The sequence below is a fragment of the Leopardus geoffroyi genome, chromosome C3 (assembly GCF_018350155.1).
Source record: "Leopardus geoffroyi isolate Oge1 chromosome C3, O.geoffroyi_Oge1_pat1.0, whole genome shotgun sequence".
NCBI lineage: Eukaryota > Metazoa > Chordata > Mammalia > Carnivora > Felidae > Leopardus > Leopardus geoffroyi.
Genome location: NC_059338.1, coordinates 115279545 through 115303564, shown reverse-complemented (window position 1 = coordinate 115303564; position 24020 = coordinate 115279545). Strand labels below are relative to the sequence as shown.

The 24020-nt window shown below is 36.7% G+C and overlaps 2 long non-coding RNA genes across 3 annotated transcripts in view; one reads left to right on the top strand and one right to left on the bottom strand.

The window, feature by feature from the left end:
* The window catches only part of LOC123585802, a 117322-nt gene extending 104029 nt beyond the window's left edge, over positions 1-13293 (bottom strand). For both annotated transcript variants that reach the window (XR_006706429.1, XR_006706428.1), the window contains exons 1-2: positions 12992-13293; positions 11451-11656 (exon numbers count right to left, since the gene is read on the bottom strand). This is a non-coding gene — a long non-coding RNA (uncharacterized LOC123585802). The remainder of the gene's footprint in view (positions 1-11450; positions 11657-12991) is intronic.
* A 90-nt stretch (positions 13294-13383) lies between these two features.
* Positions 13384-22104, top strand: LOC123584811. Its single transcript, XR_006705687.1, has 4 exons — positions 13384-13455; positions 14530-14598; positions 18897-18971; positions 21663-22104. It is a non-coding gene; the product is annotated as an uncharacterized LOC123584811 (long non-coding RNA).
* Positions 22105-24020: the final 1916 nt, after the last annotated feature.

Below are 24020 nucleotides of genomic sequence, written 5' to 3'. Positions count from 1 at the left end.
TTCTTTATCCATTCATCTATTGTACACGTAGGTTGCTTCCATATCATGGCTATTGTAAAAAATGCTACAATGAACATAGGGATGTACATATATTTCCAAATTAGTGTTTCATTTTCTTCAGATAGGTACCCAGTAGTGAAATTACTGAATTATATAGTATCTCTATTTTTAATTGTTTAAGGAAACTCCATACTGTTTTTCATAGTGACTGCACCAGTTTATATTCCCACCAATAGTGCACAAGGATTCCCATTTCTTAGCATTCTCACCTATACTTGTTATTGTTTGTCTATTTTGTAGTAGCCATTCTGAGAGGTAAGATAATATCTCCTTGTGGTTTGTATTTGAATTTCCCTGATACTTAGTGATGTTGAACATCTTTTCATGTGCCTGTTGGCCATCTGTATGTTTACTTTGGAAAATGTGTATTTAGATCCCCTGCCCATTCTTTTATTTTTTAATGTTTATTTATTTATTTTGAGAAAGAGAATGAGAGTGTGAGTGAGCGGGGCAGGGGTAGAGAAAGAGTGCAGGAGGGAATGCTAGGCAGGCTCCTCACTGACAGCACAGAGACCCACTTGGGGCTCGAACTCACGAACCATGAGATGATGCCCTAAGCTGAAACCAGGAGTCTGATGCTTAACCAGCTGAGCCACCCAGGTGCCCCTCTTCTGCCCATTCTTTAAGTGGATTTTCTTGTGTCAGTTTTTTATATAGTTTGGATATTAACCCCTTCTTGGATATATGATTGACAAATATCTTCTCCCATTGATCAGGTTGCCCTTTCATTTTGTTGACTGTTTCCTTCGCTGTACAGAAGGTTTTTAGTTTGATAAACTCCCAATAGCTTAGCTTTGCTTTTGTTTTCCTTGCCTTTGGAGTCAGGTCCAAAAACAATTGCTAAGATCAATGTTAAGGAGTTTATCACCTATATTTTCTTCCTGGGATTTTATGATTTGAGATCTTACATTCAAATCTTTAATCCATTTTGAGTCCTAATTTATGTATATGGTGTAAAATAGTGGTCCAATTTCTTCTGTCCTTCCGGCCTGCTTTCCTTCTTTTTGCATGTAGCTGTCCAGTTTACCCAGCACCATATACTGAAGAGGCTATCCTGTCACCATTGTATATCCTTGCATCTTTTGTAGGGAATCAGCTGGCCATATGTATGTGCATTTATTTCTGGCCTCTTTATTCTGTTCCACTGCTCTGTGGAATAGAGCAGCTCTGTGTCTGTTTTTATGCCATACTGTTTTGATTACTACACCTTCATAGTATAATTTGAAAGCAAAGAGAGTGATACATCTGAGATCCTCCTTCTGAGGATGGTTTAGACAATTCAGCGTCTTTTTTGGTTCCTTACAAAGTTATCTGTTCTAGTTCTGTGAAAAATGCGATTGGATTTTTGACACAGATTATATTGAATCTGTAGATTGTTTTGGATAGTATGGACATTTTTAAAAAATTTATTTACTTTTAATAAACAGAGCACGAGGCGGGGAGGGGCAGAGAGAGAAGGAGACACAGAATCCATAGCAGGCTCCAGGCTCTGAGTCAGTGTTCAGCACAGAGCCCAATTCAGGGCTCGAACCCACAAACCATGAGATCATGACCTGAGCTGAAGTCAGACACTTAACCAACTGAGCCACACATATGCCCCAGATAGTAGAGACATTTTAACAATATTAATTCTTCAAATTCATAAGTATGGAATATCTTTCCATTTGTGTCTCCAATTTTTTTCATCAATGTCTTACAGTTTTCAGTGTATAGATCTTTTATCTCCTTAGTTAAATTTATTCCTAGGTATTTTATTTTTTTGGATACAATTGAAATAGAATTGTTTTCTTGGTTTCTCTTTCTAGTAGTTTGTTTTTACTTCTAGAAATGCAACAGATTTTTGTTACTAACTTTGTATCCTGCAAATTTACTGATTTTATTTATGAGTCCTAACAGATTTTTGGTGAAGTTTGGGTTTTATGTATATAGTATTATCTCATCTGCAAATAGTGACAGTTTTACTTCTTTATTTCCAATTTGTATGCCTTTTATTTCTTTTTCCTGCCTAATTGCTGTGGCTGGGACACCCAATGTTAAGTTGAATGAAAATGGGAATAATGGGCATCCTTGTCTTGTTCCTGATTTCAAACAAAAGCTTTCAGCTTGTCCTTGGTCCTTGTCTTTTTCTGGTACCAGGGTAATGCTGGCCTTATTAAATGAGTTTGGATACTTCTCTCCTCTTCAATGTTTTGGATGAGTTTGAGAAGGGTAGCTATATTAAGTCATCCTGGAATGTTTGGTAGAACTTACCAGTGAGAAGTCATCTGATCCTGGATTTTGTTTGTTGGGACATGTTTGATTACTGATTCAATCTCCTTATGAGTAATTTGTTTATTCAGATTTTCTATCTCTTCATGATTTAGTCTGAGAAGATTTAAATTTCTACAAATCTGTTCACATCTTTTAGATTGTTCAATTTGTTGGCATATTCCTAGTAGTCTTATGATCATTTATATTTCTGTGGTATGAATTGTAACTTCTGTCTCATTTCTGATTTCATTTATTGGAACTCTCTCTCTTTTTTCTCGGTGGATGTTTGTCAATCTTTATCTTTTCGAAGAAACAGCTCTTATCTCATTGATCATTTCTATTCTGTTTTTTGTCTCTATTTTATTTATTTTTGCTTTGATCTTTATTCTTTTCTTCCTTCTACTAAAGTTGGACTTTCTTATCCTCTTTTTTCAGTTCCAATGTGAAGTTATTTGAGATTTCTCTCATTTCTTGAGTAGGTTTGTATTGCGGTGAACTTCTCTTTTACAACAGCTTTTGCTGCATCCCATGGATTTTGATATGTTGCATTTCTTTTTTCATCTGTCTTAGGTAATTTTTTTATTTCTCCCTTGATTTATTTTATGACCCAGCAGTTGTTCAGGAACATGTTGTTTAATCTTCATGTATTTGTACTTTTTCCACTTTTCTTCTTCTTATTTATATCTAGTTTTATACCACTGTGGCAAAACAAATGTTGGAATTGCTGTCAATTTCTCCCACTAGGTCTGTTAATATTTGCTTTATATATTTTGGTGCTCTATATTGGGGGCATATGTATTTATAAATGCTGTATCTTCTTGCTGGATTGATCCCTTTATCGTTATGCACTGTCCCTCTTTGTCTCTTATTACAGTCTTTGTTTTAAAGTCTACTTTGTCTGATATGAATATAGCTACACCAGCTTTCTTTTCATTTCCATTGCATGAAATATTTTTTTCCATCCCTTCACTTTTAGTCTGTTTGTATCCTTGCTCCTGAAGTGAGTGTGTTGTAGACAGTATAACAGATGTGTCCCATTTTTTTGAAGCTATTCAGCCACTCTATGTCTTTTGATTGGAGAATTTACTCTATTTTTAGAGTAATTATTGATAGATATGTATTTACTGTCATTTTGTTAATTGTTTTCTGGTTGTTTTATAGTTTCTCTCTGTTCCTTTATTTTTCTCTTTCTCTCTTCCTTTGTGGTTTGATGATTTTCTTTGTGTTATGTTTAGATTACTTTCACATTTTCTTTTGTGTATTTACTATAAATTTTTTCTTTGTGGTTATGGTGAAGTTCACCTTTTTCATTCTATGTTTACAATAGTCTATTTTAAGTTGATAGAAACTTAAGTTTATATATATTCCATAACTCTATATTTTTACTCACCTGCTCATATTTCATTTTTCTGATGTCACTTTCTATGTCTTTTTGTTTTATGTATCTCTTCACTAGTTATTGTAGTTTTAGTCGATTTTACTACTTATGTCTTTTGACTTTCTTAGTAGCTTATAAGTAATTAATCCACAACCTTTACTATATATTTACCTTTCCAGTGAGATTTTTTTACTTTTGTGTGCTTTCTTATTATTAATGAGTGCCATTTTTTTTTTTTTTAATTTAACAAAATCCCTTGGGGCGCCTGGGTGGCGCAGTCGGTTAAGCATCCGACTTCAGCCAGGTCACGATCTCGCGGTCCGGGAGTTCAAGCCCCGCGTCAGGCTCTGGGCTGATGGCTCAGAGCCTGGAGCCTGTTTCTGATTCTGTGTCTCCCTCTCTCTCTGCCCCTCCCCCGTTCATGCTCTGTCTCTCTCTGTCCCAAAAATAAATAAACGTTGAAAAAAAAAATTTAATTTAACAAAATCCCTTCACTATTGTTTCTAAGGACAGTTTCATAGTGATGAACCCTTTTAGCTTTTGCTTGTCTTGGAAAATTTTTCTCTTTCAAATATGAATGATAACCTTGCTGGATAGAGTATTCTTGATTGTAAGCTTTTTTCTTTTCAGCACTTTGAACATGTCATGTTACTCTAGCCTTGTTTGCAAAGTTTCTGCTGAGAAATCTGCTGATTGCCTTAGGGGGTTGGTTTCCTTGTACATAACAAGGCATGTATTACACTATTGTTTTCTAATTTCAACAACTATTGTTAAGAAGTCTGTGTATATTCTGAATTTGTTTGTTGGTTTTCCTTCTGATAATTTTTCAATAAATTCTCTCTATTCTTATTAGTCTGAAATTTCTCAATGATATTCATTAATGTGCAAATTTTTAAATTCATTGTATGGGAGACTTCAGCAACTTCAACTGGCCTTTAATTCTGGGAAATTTTTATGTTCTTCATTAGTTTTTTGAAAACAAATTTTGGATGTCTGTTTTTTCATTTCCTTTCTAGAACTTTTATTAGTCAAATGTTGTACCTGCATCTTCTATTTTTCTTATGTTGTCTTTTTTATTGTTCATCTCTTTGAATTTTTTCCATATTCTGGAATGTTCCACAATTTTATCATTCAGTTAGTCTATCAAAATTTTTATTTCCATTACTGTATTTTGAATTCCAAAGAGCTATTCCTCATTCTTTAAAAATTCTGTTCTTATAGCATTCTGTTTTTTATTTTATGAATCTTACCTGTTTGAGAATAATTTACTATTAATATCCTCTGCATTATCTGTCTGCTCCAAGTTCCTTTTTCTCGACTCCAAGCTCTCAAATACTGTGTAGTTCTGACATTTCTTATTAACATAAAATAGTACCCTCCAAGAAACTTTTACACAACAATAAATTTGTAATATAACGTATTATGTCACACAGTATATTACAGTTAAATATGCAAAACACAAAGGGGTTAATAGACTAACATACCAATGACTAATAAGTACTGTTTTCTAGTCACCCTGCTGAAATGTATTACGTATATTTTCCCAATTAATACCCACAACTCCATTGATATTTGTCCCCATTTTTCTGATTGAGATCGTAAAATACAGAGAAATTATGTAACTTGTTCAATTTACACAGCTAGTGGAACCAGGATTTTAACCCAGGTCTGTGGGAATCGAAGTCTAAGACTGTGACTATCTCTCAAGATTGCACTCCATGTAACCTCCAGAGACCATTGGCTTTAATTTGTAGTACACAATGCCTGCAAATAACTCACATTCCAGGACATCTAGTACAATTAGTAATCATGGAAACATTAACCCTTTGTGGCTGCTGTATGGGTGTTGGACATTGTAATTTATGGCTATTTTGTGGTTCACTATTCATATTCATTTATTATTTAATTAAAAAATTATATGCTCCACAGGCATTTGAAGACCTATAAATTTATGATGGTCTGGGTCAACCCCTCTTGAACATTATAAAATCATATTGCACTTTCCTCCATATTGCCTTTACTCACAATTATGTTTATATATTACACATATATAATTATACTAAATATATCATATAGATGGTCCCTGCCTTACAATGGTTTGACTTATAAATTTTCAACTTTACGATAGAGAGAAAGAAATATGCATTCAGTACAAATCATGCTTCAAGTTTCGAATTTGGATCTTTTCCTGTGCTACCAAAATGTGGTACAATACTCTTCTGTGATGCAGGACAGGGGCTAGCTGCAGTTCCCAGTCATATGTGTGATCACAAGGATAAACAACGATGTACTTACAATGTAAGTACTTGCAATGTACTTACGTTCTGTACCCATATGACCCATTCTGTTTTATACTTTCAGTGCAGTATTCAGTAAATTACATGAGACATTCAGCACTTTATTATAAAATAGGATTTGTGTTGGATGATTTTGTCTGACTCTAGGCTAATGTAAATGTTCTGAGCATCTAAACCTGAAGCTAGGCTAAGCTATAATGTTCAATAGGTTAGGTGTATTAAGTGCTTTGTCAACTTACCATGAGTTTATTGGAACAAAACCTCATCATTAAGGAAGATCTGTATATAAAAATATAATATACATACATACATATGAGCATGTTTATATACTTTTGTACATAGCTTATAGCTTGTTGCTTTCAGGTTGCATTGTTCAAATAGCTAGAAGGGTAGAGGATTCAAATTCTTATAATCAGTTTTTTTTTCTTTCTTTTTTTTTTTTTTTTAAGATTTATTGTTATGGACAGCTACTGAGGAATCACCATATTTTTATTTTCAGAAGGGAATTTGTTACTGGTATTGGTACCATAAAATCATATCGAGATACAGAGCAGGTGCCAGTTCCCATCATAGAGACACATTTGTTCTCCAGGAAGAGAATGTGTATTTTAAACACTTATTTTGAGAGAGTAGAAATGTTAAGGACAGGACTTTGGGATAAATTTAAGTTATTCCACCAGATGTCACTCTTTCTCTTTTAGTGAAAATGGCTTGCCATCAAATCATTTCTAAGATATTGTAAATAAATAGAAATGAAGTAAATAATTTCCTTTGTATGAGTGACTCAACCTGCACAAAATGTTGTCAACAAAGAGACACATTTTGATATTCAACCCTGTCCTGCATATCATCTTTGCTATTGGCACAGTACAGACTTCTTAGCAAAGAGCCTGATGTGGATAGTATTGATGTATGTTTTAAAACAAGAAATTCAAGTACAGTTTAATAGTCTGCTTGTGTCTAAAGGAAAATGTGAGTAAAAGTAATTCTTATGTTTAGAAAAAAAAAAGGGTTTCAATTATAGTCTACCAAGTCTCACATTCACCTTATTATTTGCTCATTTATTCTTCAGGGTCATTGAACTTCCCAACTTTATGGACCCAAATACAGAAGATGAGTTCTAAAAACACCATAAAGGAGATTGAGAGAAATATAGAAAATCTTCCCACCTCAACATGGAAGCCTAAAATTTATTTGTTAGTATCATCTTACTGTGGGATTATCTGTCATCCATTTCAATAACTAGATCAAATACGGAGGGCTCAGTTTGATTTTTCATGGGATAAGTGTCAGGGTCAGTTTAATCTCAAGCTGTTTTCATTGTCACGTCATGTTTTATTTTCTTGCCTAAAATGCCTTAGCCGTGAGTACTTGAGAACAGATAAATCAGTGGTGATAAAGTACAAAACAGAACATTTAGAATAGTTTTATTTATTTTTTTTTAATTTTTTTTTAATGTTTATTTATTTTTGGGACAGAGAGAGACAGAGCATGAACGGGGGAGGGGCAGAGAGAGAGGGAGACACAGAATCGGAAGCAGGCTCCAGGCTCTGAGCCATCAGCCCAGAGCCCTGGGCGGGGCTCGAACTCACGGACCGCGAGATTGTGATCTGAGCTGAAGTCAGACCCTTAACCAACTGAGCCACCCAGGCGCCCCTAGAATAGTTTTATATTCTTCCAGAAGCCAGTGTCCTTTCTACCAAATGTATTTGAAGATGTATGCCTGCCAACTCAACAAAGAGGCAATTTGAAGATTAATTTATTTAACAAAATGAAGACCCTAAGACATGAAAGATAAGGTCCCAGTCCTCAAGAAGTTTCCTGTCTAATGAGAGAGCAGGGTAAGTAGGAGAGTGTAATGCACTCTTAGGGCAATAGCAGATGTACCCATATGTGTAAACACCATAGGCTGACGAGTAAAAGGAGAGTGTTTGAATTCATATTCTAGAAGCCCAGCTGCCTACTGAGTCAGAAATTTTACTTATGAAAGTTCATTAACATTAGATCCCTAAGTCAATAAATACTTTTAAGGCAGGGGCACCTGGGTAGTTCAGTTGGTTAAGTGTCTGACTCTTGATTTCTGCTCAGGTCACGATCTTACGGTTCGTGAGACTGAGCCCCTCATGGGGCTCTGTACTGACAGCACGGATGATTCTTGCTTGGACTTCTGTTTCTTTGCCCCTTCCCCCCCCCCCAAAATAAATAAAATAAATCTTAAAAACTAGTGGAAGGCAGGTACATTGTACAATTGCACATCTAAGAGATGTATTTCAAAATAACGTTTTATTCAAGCAGAAATGAAAATAAGTTTAATTTTTAAAGGTTTCCTATAAGCTCTTAGGCCTAATACCTCCCTGTCAGACTGAATTTGGAAAAAAAACATGACACTTCCTTCTCTACCCTAAGTAATCTATTATTTTAATAACATAAATCTGAATGTGAGGATGTCAATCAAGTCTTCTTTCCCTTTGTAGATGTTTGATAGATCTTCACATAGACCAGATATTTCTTGTCACACGCAACTTTCATCCCCACTAGATAATTGTGTACATTGATTTTAGCATTTTAACCAAAAGAAATGGTTACGTTTCTTCTTGTAATAATTTTAAGTATTTTTAAATTATTTTTTAATATTTATTTTTTGAGAGGGAAAGAGAGCAAGCAGGGAGGGGCAGAGAGAGAGAGGGAGACACAGAATCTGAAACAGGCTCCAGGCTCTGAACTCTCAGCATAGATCCCGACACAGGGCTCGAATTCATGGACCGCAAGATCATGACCTAAGCTGAAGTCGGAGGCTTGACCGACTGAGCCACTCAGGCAGCCCCATTTTAAGTGTTTTAATTCTTGGCCAAGGCAATGGCAATTTTTTAAAGGGCAGTTTTTATTTTATTTTTTCATTGTTAATGCATACAGATCATCTACCCACGTGTATAGAGATATAGTGTTTTCCCTTGTTTTTCCTTTGAAGCTTTGAAAAATTTAAAAAATGGATAAGAAATACCAAAAACCAGCCTTATTTCTTCTAAAAGCAATAAATGAAGAAGAGGAGGGAGCAAAAGGAAGCCAAATATCCAACCATTGATAACTGACAATATAAATTATAGAATATTCATAAAATGGAATGGTAAACCATCATTAAAAATGATTTTGTGGAGACCAGTTAGTGATAAGTAAGTATATTCATGGTATGCTTAGGATGTGATTCAAATTTGTTTTGTAGAAAAACCCGGGTGTAGTTTCGCTAATCTGTACTTTCTAAATTTTATAAGAGGAATTCATAATCTACTTGTAATAAGAGAAAAATGTAGTAGAGTTTGCGTGTATCTTCCCTTTTTTTAATTTTTGAAAAGTAACCTCGTTATTCTCCTTTTACAAAAGAATTCTGTGATTTCAAAGAGATATATTCTATCTTGAAGCCATTGTATATAGATATCTAGTGAGTACTTTAAAAGTATTTATTAGTTATTTTATTTTAGTGGTAATGAGTATTAATTATGTCCCTAAGGGAAAGAGAAATGACTGAGGCCTCACGCCACAGAATCCTCAACCACTTGGATTTTCAGGGGATATATGCAGAGATTGTATTACAGATAAATGTGCATGTTATTCTTCGTATACACGTTTGTCCCCGAACTTCTAATCCAGCGAAAACCATTGCCCACATGTGCTTCTCAAACACTTCCTGTTCTCCGAAGAACCCCACGTTGCTTCCTCCTGGCCTTCTTTTCTCTAGGCCTCAGCCTTTTCCTCTTCCTAAAAGCTATATTCCCCACAGCTGTGACTTTGGTATCAGAAGTCCACTGTCTGTGTCTCCTTCTGGAGGGTGAAGGAGCTCCCATAAGACGTTTAACTATACTTTGTCAAAATGACGGCTGACTCACTTCCTGAATAATTTCTTCTATTCTCTCATCTCATGGTTATGGAATGGTAGCAGAATACAGAGGCAGCCAAAATATGTGGAACACGGTTAGTAAGAAAAGCATAAGCAGCAAATACAACCGTTGTGTGAAAAACACACATGCTCGTGTACCCCTAGAGTAAGAAACACAACGCTTTTGATGCGATACTGGTGTGGATCAGAAAACGTCCTCAATGTCCGCAATTAATTTTGATTCCTGTCACTGTTCAAATTTCAGAGGGCAGTGGTTGTCTTTGAGCGATTGCTATTTTGACTAGACTTCAAATGGTCTCCTCTAGGTTAGCGAGCCTCACTTCAGGTCCCTGTTTACTGGCCCAGCTACCTTGATATGAACAGAGACTGTGCAAGGGGCATTCACTTCCTGACTCCATCTTGTACACACTCTTCCCCCAAGCATCACCTGGAGCCATAGCCCCAACGCACCCTGGGGGCAACCAGTGCTACCATCTGGAATAGGAACATCCAACGTACATGACTTTCATAACGAGAAAGTAGTTTACAAACGCTCTTCCTGTTACTTCAGGCTTCCAGACCTATAGCCGATTCTTCGTCATGTCTGAGCACAATGGAAATTCTCTTTACTCAGTGTGATCACATTTGCTTTCCACTATTTTTCTCGCTTTGTGGACTTATATGTAAAATTTTACCTCTCTACTCACATGCGTTTGTTCCGGTTTCTTATTTTTTAGATATATTGGGACATCAGTTCCTCGTGTTTGGACATGGATTCGGAACCGTTTCACATTGACTGGCTCAGGTTTGGAAGGTCCATCCCTCCAGCAAGGATTTTCTGAGCTGCTCTCCTCCTTTTTGGTGTGTTTTTTTCAAACATGAATTGAGATCTTTCACAATCTAGTCACATGGAACAACTTCTTATCAGTTCCCAGAATGTGATATGGTCTTCTCACTTCTTGCCAAGCTGTTCCCTCAGCCTGGAAAGTTTTCCCTACTGCTCACTTTGGCTTGACTAACTCCTCCAGGCTTCAGTGTTGATTCCTTTGCTAAAGGTGTCTCTCCTCACCTCCTTCCCCAGTTGACCCTGCAATACCAGCGTAGACTTGGAAACTTGCATAGAAAGTTTCTCTAGATCTTGGTCAGGTTGGCCAATTCTGCTTACAAACCTAGTCTCTTTCTCATCTAGTTGACTTCCCGTTGTGACTCCCTAAAGGTGGAGGTGGAGTGGGGGAAGAAAGCCCTTTTAGTGTCCCTCCTCCTCTTCATCACCCACAAAAAAAGGTATCTTCCCAGTCAGATAATAGAGATTCGAAAAAACACACTTTGGAGGTGGCCTAGTCAGAAAGATAAAATAAATTTCTAACGTCGTCATCTTAGAAACACGGCATACATTCTCTCATCTGTTTCAAAATCTCTTTTTTCTTACTTCTGCCCATTGTTAATTCTTTCCCCAGTATATTCATCATCAAACTATTAATTCCTCTCTCTGAAATATCCCTTCTCTTCCACTCTCCATGTCAATGACTTAAAAGAGTCATCTTTCTTTTTTTCTTTACAAACACGACACCATTTAAAAATTTTAATGAATTACCTTTCTCCTTAATGATCTTCTCCTGAAGCTTTTCTTATTTGGCTTCAGTCTTGGCTCAGAGATCTCAGGATTCCTCAGGATGTAGGGCCTGGACATGATTCTGGTATTATCACACTCTTGTATCTCAGTCATGGTTTCCCAAATCCGGTGTCTTCTCTCTTGGTTTGCTCATTTGCTTTTGCTGCAGTTCACTCGGAAGGAGCTCCCTAAAAAAGAATTCATAGCAGGTAAGTTCTCACAGATCATACTTGTTTGTAAATGTCTTCATTCTATCGTCTACTGCTTAAAAGACTGACTGGGCATAAAATTCTAGGCTAAAATTTACTTCTCCCAAATTTGAGAATGTTCTCTGTGATCTTCTTTCTAGTAATGAAACTTAGTTTAAAATGCCTTACGTCATGTGATTCTCCATTTCTGAGTAGGTGATGTTTATTCTTTCTGAAGCTTTTAGTTACTACTCCTCATTCCTACTATGAAATTTCAAAAAGATATGCTTTGTTGAGATCCCTTTTTCATCTGTTACACTAGACACTTTTCAATCAGTAGAATAATGTATATTCACACTGGGAGATTTTCTTCTAAAGTGCCTTTATGAGGACTTATAGTCAATGATTAAGAGTGAGAGTTCCAGAGTTCTGAAGCACAGTGTTTAACATTAGGCAATTTTTACTTTATCTTTTTATGTTTTTGAAGTTTATTTATTTATTTTGAGAGAAACAGACAACACTGTCTATTCCTCAGTTTTCTTACCTGAAAATTAGTATTATAATAATATAACCTATCTTATAGAGGCTTTATAAGATTAAATAAGAGAGGATGTGTAAAGCTTCTAAAGAACATTGCCAGCCAGCCATTTTTATTTTAGACTTGAGTTTACACAAAATGGATCCTGCCTTTCATGGAAGATATTACAGTTCACCAAAGAGAGATTAAGCATGACAAATCAAAGCAAAATATCATATATAATAGGGAATTTGCTTAAGGAAATGAGGAAACTGTTGCAGTCTTTAATTTCCTGAGCTTTGTTGCAAAACACAATGGGTGAATTAAACAATGATCACTGAGTGGAGGAAGCCTAGACTTCCAAATCCAGGCTCTTGTATCAAATGATTTTATGGGGACTACTAAGTAAACAAGAGGTTTTATGCAGTTCTGTTTATCTGACGCCGAGATACCCATCTGCCACTCACCACCTTGCCTTTCCTAATCTTTGAAGCTGGACAGAAACATTTTCTGATAGTCGCGTGAAATTTTTCTATAAAAGACTCTTTCGATGCTTGGCCAGAGAGGAACCCTCATTCTACATAAGGATTTCGCACATTTTTCAGCCATGCCTGAGAAGAGAACATAAAATCCATCACTCAGGAACATCATTTGGATTTGTGACTCTCTCTGGAGGCCAGCGTGCTCATAAAACAATGAATGGATTAGATCCATTCAAACGTGGAGTTTTTCATTTATGACAGATGTAATATTGATAATATCCTTCATTTAATAAGTCATCCAAGTATAATTCAATGCAAGTTTCCAGTATAAATTACCAGCCATATTCATCTTGCTTGACTGTTTTATAACACCGAAGAGGAGCAAGCACAACCACATAAAAATTCCATGTTGAAATCTAGAAGGAAGGCTGCTTCTGCAGCAGGTCTGGCTGCTCCCGCTTTGAGAAGTGACACAGTTTGGTCTCTGCCAGTAAGTCAGCTCTTGCAAGCCTCGCTCCGTCTGGCTGTGAGTGATTTGCGGCCAGACAGGTAACAGTGGGGAAAGGAAGGAATTCCTTTAAAAGCTTTATCAAGGTTGTCCGCTTTCCTTTATCACGACACAGCTCTTTCCCACTGGTTTCCCCTGTAATGGATTTCTGCCTGTTCTAAGTCACTGTGATTTAGAACACAGACAGCAATATCTGTTCTTTTTAGAACATGTAGATGCCTGTGAACTAATGGCTGGTCTGAGAATCGATGAGGGGACCAAATAGCAAAGGATCAAAGTCCGAATGAAATAGGTATGCTGATACAGTATCGAATGTAGAAATATAGATTATATGCGGTTAGGATTATATGAAGTAGAGACAGAGGAAGACAAAAATCCACGTGGAAACAGGATTAGACCTAGTGTTCTTACTTCCGTACCTCAAATTCTCTATTTAACCACCCCAAACTAGTTCTGCATTAATAGGGGACTATACCCTCTAAGATCACTACGTACGGTAATAGCCAAATCCATTTTTCACAATTTTAGCTTGATTTTTTTTTTATTGCTTCTGACCAAAGTAATCAAATCCATCTTCTTTAACCTCTTCCTTGGTTTCTAAGGTATTACAGACTTTAAAACCTGCCGTTTCTAAATCTTCTGTTTTCTGAGATTGCTTTTTCTGCCCTGTTATTAGCTCTTTTTTGCTGGTGAGGACTTTCTTGTGGATGTGGGTGTTTAAGACTGTGCCTTGATTCTGTACGCTTTTCTCATTTTATTATCACAACTTGAGAAGTGACTCATGTCTTTTTGAAAGCCACCACGTTACGTCTATATGAATAATTTAAGCGTATCTATCCCTTTCACCTTCTTCAGATCCTGTATGTAGGTAGTCACGGAGTCATGTTGGTTGACTTCAGGAAGGCAGAATAATGGGAGACATCACTATCAAGAATATGAGCCTGGAAAACAGCTGAGTCTTGGCGAAACTCCCAGCCCTGACCCTTAGTAGTTGGGGAACTTTAGGGAAAGCTGCTAAACCATCTTGTTAAACACCCCCAAGAAGTGTGGTGAGGATCGAATTTGATAATGTCTATAAATCATTTATCACAGTACTTAGCCCATAATATGTGCTCTGTAACTAGTTCTAATGGAAAGTTTTCCCGAGTGATATGCTATATTCAGAAACTCAACATACTCCAAACGTGTGCATCTAAAAGAGAATTGGTGGTATTTCCCCTGAACTGGCATTCTCACTCAACTTCCTCGTTTTGGTCAGCGGTAGCATCTTTCTCCATTTCCTTAATTAAAGTCTCCATGCGTGTAACTTTTCCTTACTTTGTTTCTGTCTATGGAATGCTTTTAATAATCATCCTTGCTTTTTCAGGACCACCTTCCTAACTCAAGCCTACTGTGACATCACCCTGCACTATTCCACTTTTCATTTTCCCACAAGGTAAATTTCCAATCATCCAACTTTCAACTTTGACCTTGAACTTAATTATAGAGAGAATAGAAGTGTTTGATACAATGATCTCTACGTCTTTCCAACTCTGAAGTTTTATGGATTCTTAATTTAGTTTTATGATCCAATATAACTGTTTTTTTCAAAAATTTTAATGTCTACCTACCACCCACAGAAGAAGCCTCACACTAATTTTCCAGCTTTAAAGATGTTTTCTGGGATGGCCCCATCTTACTGAGCCACTGCACCTTCCTTTAAGCCTCTGTCCTCCCTGTCATCCAGTCAGGCCACCATCTTCTATACATGTTCCCTTGCATTATTCACACACTTGTCTTCATTGTTAATTAATTCCTGTCTCTCCCTGCTGCTCATTCTTCAGGAACCAGATCAGGTAAAATATAAGTAAGAATGATGTATGATAAATGAAAATGAGAAAATAAAATAACATTGGGCTGGGGCTTCACTAGTGGTCTCTCAGGTTTTCTTTCTCATGAACGCTCTTCTTATGAAGGGCATGACAACTGCTGGTAGTCCTATATCTGCATCCTTCCAACTATTAAACCCCATGGAGAACCCTGACTGGCCCAGATTGGTTCAGTCCACTTGGAATGACAAGGCCTGGCCAGTGTGTTCCCCTGTCAGTGGTTGGCAGTGGGTTTTATGGCTCTAGACAAAGCACAAAGAATGTGTTACCAGAAGTGAGAAGGAATATTGCACAAACCAAAACAAGATGTTCATGATACCCTATGGGCTCAATTCGCATACTACATCATTCCCAAATGTGTACCTAAGCACATTCATTCATCCATTCAATGACCATAATATAGTTTGGCCTACCTGAGGCCAAATATCAAGCTATTAAGATTTCTGGCAGGCACATCCAGCTGTCTAGCAAATAGCCATGTTCCCCTTCCATAATGGAGATTATTTGCGAAGAAGCCATTGTGCAGCTGACTACATGAGATGGACTCTTCTAAATGGAATACGAGTGAAGGTATACCACTTCAAGCCAAACTGATAAAGAAACAAATGTGCCTTCTCTCCTTTCACTTTTCTTTTCTCCATGGGAAAGAGAAGTGTGTTTGCTTAATCGGTAAGCAAGATACCATGAGACCTGGAGGGGATGGTGGTGTCACAGTATGGAAAGATTCTTTGTCCTGAATCATGTGGAATGCTATATGCCAAACATTCTCACAGAATTGTTGTGCAAGAAAAAAAAAAAAAAAAAAAAATATATATATATATATATATATATACACATTTGTATTATATTAAAACACTGACATATGGAGATCTCTCTGTTGTAGCAGCTAGTGTTATCCTAATGAAACAGAAAACATCCAACTAACTGACATGACTCAGATAAAAAGAGAAAAGGCTGGTTGTATTAAATGGAGTATGGCAGTGACCCACTCCTTCAGCGCATAGTAGAATTTTCTTGAGGGCAAGGACTTTTCCTGTCTTTTTGAGGGTTGTACCCCCAATGCTAGAGTAGTTCCTGGCACACAGTAAGTGCTTAATAAATGTTTTCTGATGAAAGAAGTATTGGTTTTCTATTGCGTAACAAATTAGTACAAACTTGGTAGCTTAAGCAACACGCACTTAGGAGCTCACGGTTTTCCATGAGTCAGAAATCCGGGAACGGCCACTAGAGCTAGACTATCTGCTCACGATCTCACAGGGGCTTCAGTGAGGGGCTTCCCTTGGCTGGAGTTTCATCTGAGGCCCAGTGTCCTCTTCACAAACTTAGGTGGCCCTAGCCACAATTCGTTTTCTTGCAACAGTAAAACTCACGGTAGTTTGCTTGTTCGAGGTTAGTAGGAAAGAGAGTTTTTGACTTCTAAACCCTCTTTCAAAATCATCAATGGATTAGGTCAGGCCCACCCAATAAAATCTTTCTCTGTATTAATTTACAGCCAACTACTTGTAGGCCCTAATTACATCTGAAATGTCCATCCACACTTGCTATAAAATGTAACCTAACCAGGGCCATGACTATCCCATTGCATTTTCCATATCCCTTTGGTCAGAAGCCAGTTCTAGGTCCTGCCCACACTTGCTATACTAGAGTGTTACTCATTTGACGTTATCATAGGATTCTATCTACCACAAAGGGCCAAAGCTATTGAAAATATGTTTACACTTTAAAAGGCTGGTACATGACATTATTCGAAAATGGAGCTGGTGACTGCTTGGAAGTTTAGGATAACATATTTTCAGTGATTTTAAAGGTTTAGATTTAGGAAGTGCTATAAAGAAATTAGTAAACTTTAAGCAAGTGGTAAAATAAATATTAAACTGCCCGACATTTTTATGGATCTGGAGTAAGTATAACACAACATATATGCATATCCATATAGAAACTTGTTCACACACTTTAGGAAAATTATAAGATAGAATGTTCACTAAGTTATAATTAACAATCCATGGAAGAACAGTAAATGCATATTACTAAGTGAAAGAAGCCAATGTGAAAAGGCTACATACTTGATTCTAACTATACGACATTCTGGAAAAGGTAAAACTATGGAGAGAATAAACAGATCAGTGGTTGCCAAGGATTGTGAGGAGGAGAGAGATGACTAGGTAGAGGATTTTTAGGGCAGTGGGAAAACTGTACGATACTATTATGATGGATATATGTCATTATACATTTGTCCAAACCCATAGAATAGACAACAGCAAGCGTAAACCCTGATGTAAATTGTGGATTTGGGGTGATTATATTGTGTCAGTGGAGAGTCATCAGTTATAACAAATGTACCACTCTGCTGGGGGATTTGATAAAGGGGGAGATTATGCATGTGTGGAGGCAGTAGGTGTAGGAAAAATGTCTGTGCTTTCCTCTCAATTTTGCCATGAATCTAAAATTGCTCTAAAAAAATTGTCTTAAGTTACTAGAACTTAATTTCTGCCTTCTAGGGTAGAGGGTTTTGTTTGTTTGTTTGTTTGTTTTCCTTATCTTCTTGTTATGATCCTTTTGTCTACTCTGAGCAGGTTTGTGGGATTTTTAAAGTTATTCAGACAGAAAGTTACCTATATTTTCTTTTTGAGAAAATCCTGAAATCAGAAAAATCCATATGATGGTACTTAAGACTGGGATAGCAAATGTTCTCTTTGATAATATGATTCTGACTTAGATTGGCTATTATTTTTTCTTCATTTGTTCTTAGTGGATGTATGTGTTTGTGAGTTTTCCTGTGCAAGCATTTACTCACAAAATGCTAGAAACAGAAACTAGAGCTTTATGGCTTAATCTCAACTTCCTTGACTCCATTGACATTTTTCAATTCTTAGCATTTCACACTTTTGGAAATACACAGAGAATTCTTTGAATTGTGGAATTCTCTTGAGGGAAGTCTGGAACACCAACACCTGTGGGTGGGGGATAGTGTTCTTCCCAAGGAGAATGCATGGTCCCCATGGATCAGGCTAAGGAGAGGTCAGTCAGGGCTGAAATTGAGGATTCCTGGGGGAGTCAGAGGGATGGAAAAGTCATATCTTTTCTCTCTGGCCTCACTGAGTTGGCATATAGACTACAGGAGAAGAGGTGTATTTATAAAGTTCACCTCGCCTATCCACCAAGACTTAAGCAGGACTCTATGAAGTAGAAGAAGAAAAGTATGACAGGGATGTTGAGCTTTTACTGCAGTGAGGCAGGGTAAGATCTAAGGGGGAAAAATGGTGCCAAGAGACCCTTGACTATAGATTCTGAAAATAACTACAACCGATTCTAAGTCTTCTGTATTATAATTCCTTTCTCTGGTTGCTTCTAGGAATAGTCTTCTTAAGCATCATATAGTCCTGTTGTTCTTTAGGGACTTGAAGGTTGAGGTTGTCACTGTACTTGGGGTGAAGGTAAAGAAGAGGGAAAAACACCCTCACCCTGAAACACACATGAATTGAAACTCAACTCAGAGCCAGGGAACAGGGTCCAGAGTTAAGATGTTGGTTTTTCCAAGTGACTGCTGAGTACCAGGAAAGATTTTGAGAACATATAACAACGGCTCTCAGCATTCCCAGAGGTACCTGGGAGTGGGAAATCTAATAAAAGCCTAGCATTCCTGAGTCAAACAGGATGAGTGCCTGTACCAAAATAAATCAGTAAAAAAAGGAAGTACTTTATTTTGAAGTCACAGTCTTCTGCAGCCTGGAGAATATGAGTTAAAACATTTTCAATTTTCCTTTTTCTCTTTTCAATTTTTCTTGTTCTTTATCCAGCTCCTGATAAAACAAATGTCTTCAATTTTCCACCTGTGGGTGGAAAAACTTATGGCTTTATATTTCAGGTAAAGTCCTTGATTACATTTGACAAAAAGGCTGTAGAACAAGAAGAGCAGTGATGTTAGAGCACTTAAAGAATGGTAAGAACTTAAAATTGAAAATACATTATTTTTATAAATTAATTTCTGAATCTAAGTTAATGGGTTACATATGCATTAATTTTATGTGCAAAATAAGCCAAGCTGTGTTTACAATATCACAACCTTAATAAAAAGATACAGTTTAAAAATTACTAGTATGGTGAGAGTATCAGAATATCTGCTAAAAAAATTACCATTTGGTAAAAAAAAAAAAAAAAAAAAATTGTATGGAGACCTGGAAACATTCGTAAACAAATGATATGTATTTAGGATTGTGTAAATCTCCATTTGGCTGAACGAACTTTTGAAAATATTTAGTACTTTGAAAGTCATGCCCCTTGCTCCTTCTCCCTAGAAGATTCTCTGATATCTCATGCCAGGGGTAGATATCATAATTTGTGATACCTAGAAAAAAATTTCAGAAGGAATCTAGAAAAATTGTCGTGCATTTAAGGGATGACAGTGAGATCAGCTGACACATTAGCTATAGAGGGGAGAAGAAAATTCCTGACTAGGATGTAATGAAGAGCATCTAGCTGGTCATGAAACTGTAGAGGGGATTATCTCATGAGGGAAGAGGAGGAGAACTCGATTTCTTTCTTCCAGCTTTCCAGATTCTATGGATCTGACAATGTCGTCCACCACTGCAGGTTTAATTACACTGGAGTCAGTTGGTTTAGTTTTTTATGTGGTTGCCATCTTTGTTTGGCACTCTTCGTCTTGTGCACTTTTTAAAAAACTTTTCACTGGCCAAATGCATTCTGCCCACACATCACTAACTTTCAAAAGAAAACAAAAATTAAATTAATCATGCAGCTTTTTTATTGAAGTTGCCACTAAATATTCATAAGAGGGTGGGAACTTGAAGCACCCATAGTTTTAGGGACACTGATAAAGCTTGGTGCAGCTATGAAAAGTACATGACAAAGTGTGACAGCGCTATAGCCCTTTCTTCTTTGATGGTGTGAATATCAACAAAGAAGTCAGTGATCTGGGCTTCTGCTATTTTATTTTATATTTTATTTTATTTTATATTTTATTTTATTTTATATTTTATTTTATTTTATATTTTATTTTATTTTATTTTACTTTATTTATTTTTTTTTTTTTTGGCTTTTTCTAGTTGACAAAGAATATGTCTATGTGTTATTTCATTTACTCTCACCACGGAGTGGTAAAATGGTTATTAGTAATTATATCTTACAGATGAGAGAATTAAGTTCAGGCAATGAAAGCAGCCGGGCCAAGCTGACATAACTAGGTAATGGTAAAACAGAACCGGTTAATAAGGAAGGAGGCTTGGATCCAAGCCTTCTGGCTCCAAGGTTTATTTCCCTTTTGTATCAGGTACTGGTTTTACCTCAGAACTTTTTTGGAAAATAAGTTTTACAGGTTACAATGGAATGTTCTTACACCTCAGTGGAAACTGTCCGAATCGGAATTATCATCAAATGCAAGGGGGGGAAAAAACAACTGTGGTGTAATTAGAATATGGCAGGACATAACTTATTACTGCTTAGTTTAATACTATTTTCTGTACCTTTAAGGAAAGGGAAAATGCTGAATGGTGGCCTTTTCTGATCAAAAAGTGGTTTGTCCCCTCCTCTGAATCAATTTACCGTGCTTTCAGTATCACCACAGTTTTCAGCTGAGCTTTTATTTGTGCGGGTAGAAGCTTCTTGAGACAATCTCTGTTTGTGATCGATAATGCATTTCCCCTTCCTCCTCAGCAGGCTGCCCCTAGACCCGACCTGTCTCCCTTAGCCAGGACTCCTCTGTAGGTTTTACAGAGCGGCAAAGGGCCTCCTGGCAGAGACAAAAGAAATAGCCATGTTTTCCTCACTCTTAGCCTAAATTGGAGAGACTAGGATATAAACTTCCAGTTAATATGGCTGTTTCCATTAAAAAAAATAAGTTGAGCCAGTGATTTAGCACCAAGGGTATGAAAGAAATCATGTTGATTTCCCCTCACATGTCAGTTGACTGTTACGGTAAATATTTTGGCATCGTATAGACATTAGCATTGTCTACAAGATGCCAAATGGCTGTTGACAAAAGAAAAATGCAAATAAACTAGTTACATGATGTTTTGTAGCCACAACTTTAACTTTCCTGATGCTAGCTATTATGTATTTTTTTTCCCCGAAGCAGGAAAATTATATCATGCTTTATAATTTCTTTCTTATGGATATAAAATTAGGGGTGCTTTTTTCTTGACTTTCGAAGTCAGGATTATTAAGAGCCTATTTATTTGTTTAGGCAACTAATCTAAAACTAGGACTCCATGTTCGAATCTTTGAGTTAAAATGACCAATTCTCTGTAAAATTACATTGTATTGGCCGTAGTAAATTAAATGAAAATTATGAAGAAGGCAAGAGGTAAGATACACACATATATAAAATTTACGATTGCACAATGAATTAATAGCAAAATTTTGACTCCGACGATTTTCAACTATGAGTAAAATAAGAAATGGATTTAAGTAACAAGAAAAGCAATATAATTAGATGTTTCTTTAGGAGTTATTAGAACATATAAATACAATCAAAGATGAACCAATGGGAAAATAGTACAGTTATTGGGGCTGGAAGGGACACTCTTTTCAGTGGAGGGGAAAATTTTATTAAACAATGTTGAAAAATACATGACAGAATATAAGTGCTAAACTGTACATTCCATAATTGCTTTAGGTGTTCCCAGGAATGAAAGATTGATGAAGGCTCTGTTAGAGGGGTGGTGTTCCAGCTGCGCCTTAAAGCAAAGGTCAAGTTTGAATTGATAGAGGTGAGAAAGGAAGACATTCCAGATGAGAACGGCATTGTAAGGGAATTCCTAAGGGTGAAAGGAGGCAAGGTGTGCATTTTCATTTTGTTTGTGAAAATATAGTACGAGCGTCTTAACCTAAATAGCTGAGAGGCGGTTTTAGAAAATGTCTTGAATTTTCATCTCCTTTCTGATTTTGCTGACCTTGTCATTGTTGACTTGTTAAGAGCATTAGTGACAGTAATGATCATTAGACAATAACAGAAAAAATAATGATGATATCTCAGTAATCTCCTTGTCATATTATTTGTCTAATCTGCACTTATGTTCATCGATGTCAATGTATACCAATAAACATCCATCCTTAAATGCGGTTCTCCAAACCCATTACTTACTAAATACTGGTTTACAAGTAATATGACGAAGAGAACATGGCTTTCTGGGATTCAGAAAAATGATGTCATTCAGCCAGATTTAGGGGCAAAGATCAGGAAAAGGGAGGGTCGGGAGCTGTCGGAAGTTATACTGTGAATACCAGGCTTTCTGTGCTAATGAATGTTGTGTGGGCACTTTTCCCTTGGTTCCTTGAGACAAACCTTCCTCCCCACCAAAACTAATGGGTACCTGATAACCCCTTTATATTTATGCTGGAAGTATAGGGTATGCCAAGTGATATTTTATATGTCGTCGGCTAACAGTATAGGCATTCTGAACTTACAGTACAAGTAAAAAAAAATTGAGAAGTAAGAATAACCAGACAGAGGGTAATTCATCAGGGGAATCCAGTGAGATCTGCTAGAAAATTCTTCCAGAAAAGGTGGGATAGGTGAGAAAATTTCTTGGTGGGTCACAAAGCAAACATTGGTTTTCATAGTTACATACTGAACATCCATTATTATATTAGAAAACATATGGGTTCGTGTTTACACATAATTAGCCCAGCAAAACCACAGTTTGATATGGGATTCCCAAACAAACAGCATCAGCATCACCTGGGAACTTGCAAGAAATGCAAATTATCAAGCCCCACCCCTAGACCTACAGAATCAGAGACCTCAGAGCGAGGCCCAGCAATCTGGTTCAACAAGCAAGCTCTTCAGGTGATTCCTGGGTGTACTGATGTGTGAGAACTACTGATCTGATGACTATAATTGCATAAGATAAGGCTAAGTAAAAAAATTATTTAAATTTAAACTTACTGAAGTTTAAAAACAGCGCTCTCCTGTGTAGGGATGCAAGAATACTTGTTTGGCAAGAATTTATACTGGACAACAAATGGAAAAATGAAGAGGAAGGAAAGAAGGAAGGAGAGAGTGAGATTTAATGTAAACTAGCATGTATCTAAAAGATCATTTGGAATAGCCGCTATCAAAAAGATTGGTGTCAAAAATTGGGACTATCTTGCCTAATGCTGAGTGTCTGAACCTCACTGCCACAAATAATCTGGTTAAAGATAGCAGGGCAGAAAGATCCCTGACTTCATGGCCCAAGCACAGAAGTACTTCCCAGATGGCCTAAATTAATGGATGTTTTGTTTATTAAAACACCAAATGTCTAAAAGCAAATTAGAGTCATTTGGGTCAGAAAGCCCTGCCTTAGATTTCCATGTATTTGGCGGAAGTCCAGTCTGGATTATTCCTCGTGCCACTGTCTGTAATCAGGAAATTTGTGCAAATCTCAAACGATCATATTCTCCCTCACAGAAAATACGAAAGGTAATTATTTCAGCCCCCTGAATAAAACAAATGTGAAATTCTGTTTTTCCCCCTAGACTTAAATTTAATAATAGCTGAATTATCGTTTTACCATGGAAGTGCATATTGGTAAACTTAATAAATTAAAATATTTAGCAGAGTAATTTCTGGACATAGAGCATATTTTCACTAAAGAAATCTATTTTATTTCTATAAAATGTCTATCAGGGCATTTGTGCATATGTAGGACATTATCAAACTCTTTAAATACCTGGATGGTATTCCAGAATGAAGAGGGATGAGTGGGCTACGACAATATAGGTAGAGATCCGGGCCAAGAATTCTCCAAAATTGACTGAAGCCGATGTAGGGGAGGAAAAATAATTTTTCCTCTATCCTTCTGAGTTTGTAGCTGAGACTCCTGTAATAAAAGACAAGAGAAAAACATGCAGAAGTTTATTAACATGTATAATTCATATATATGTGGGAAATACCCAGAAAAAATGAGTAAGTCAAGAGGTGGCTTTAGAATTAAGATGAAATGACATCTTAATAGGGAAGGGAATGTAGGGCTCTTAGGGGAGACTAAAT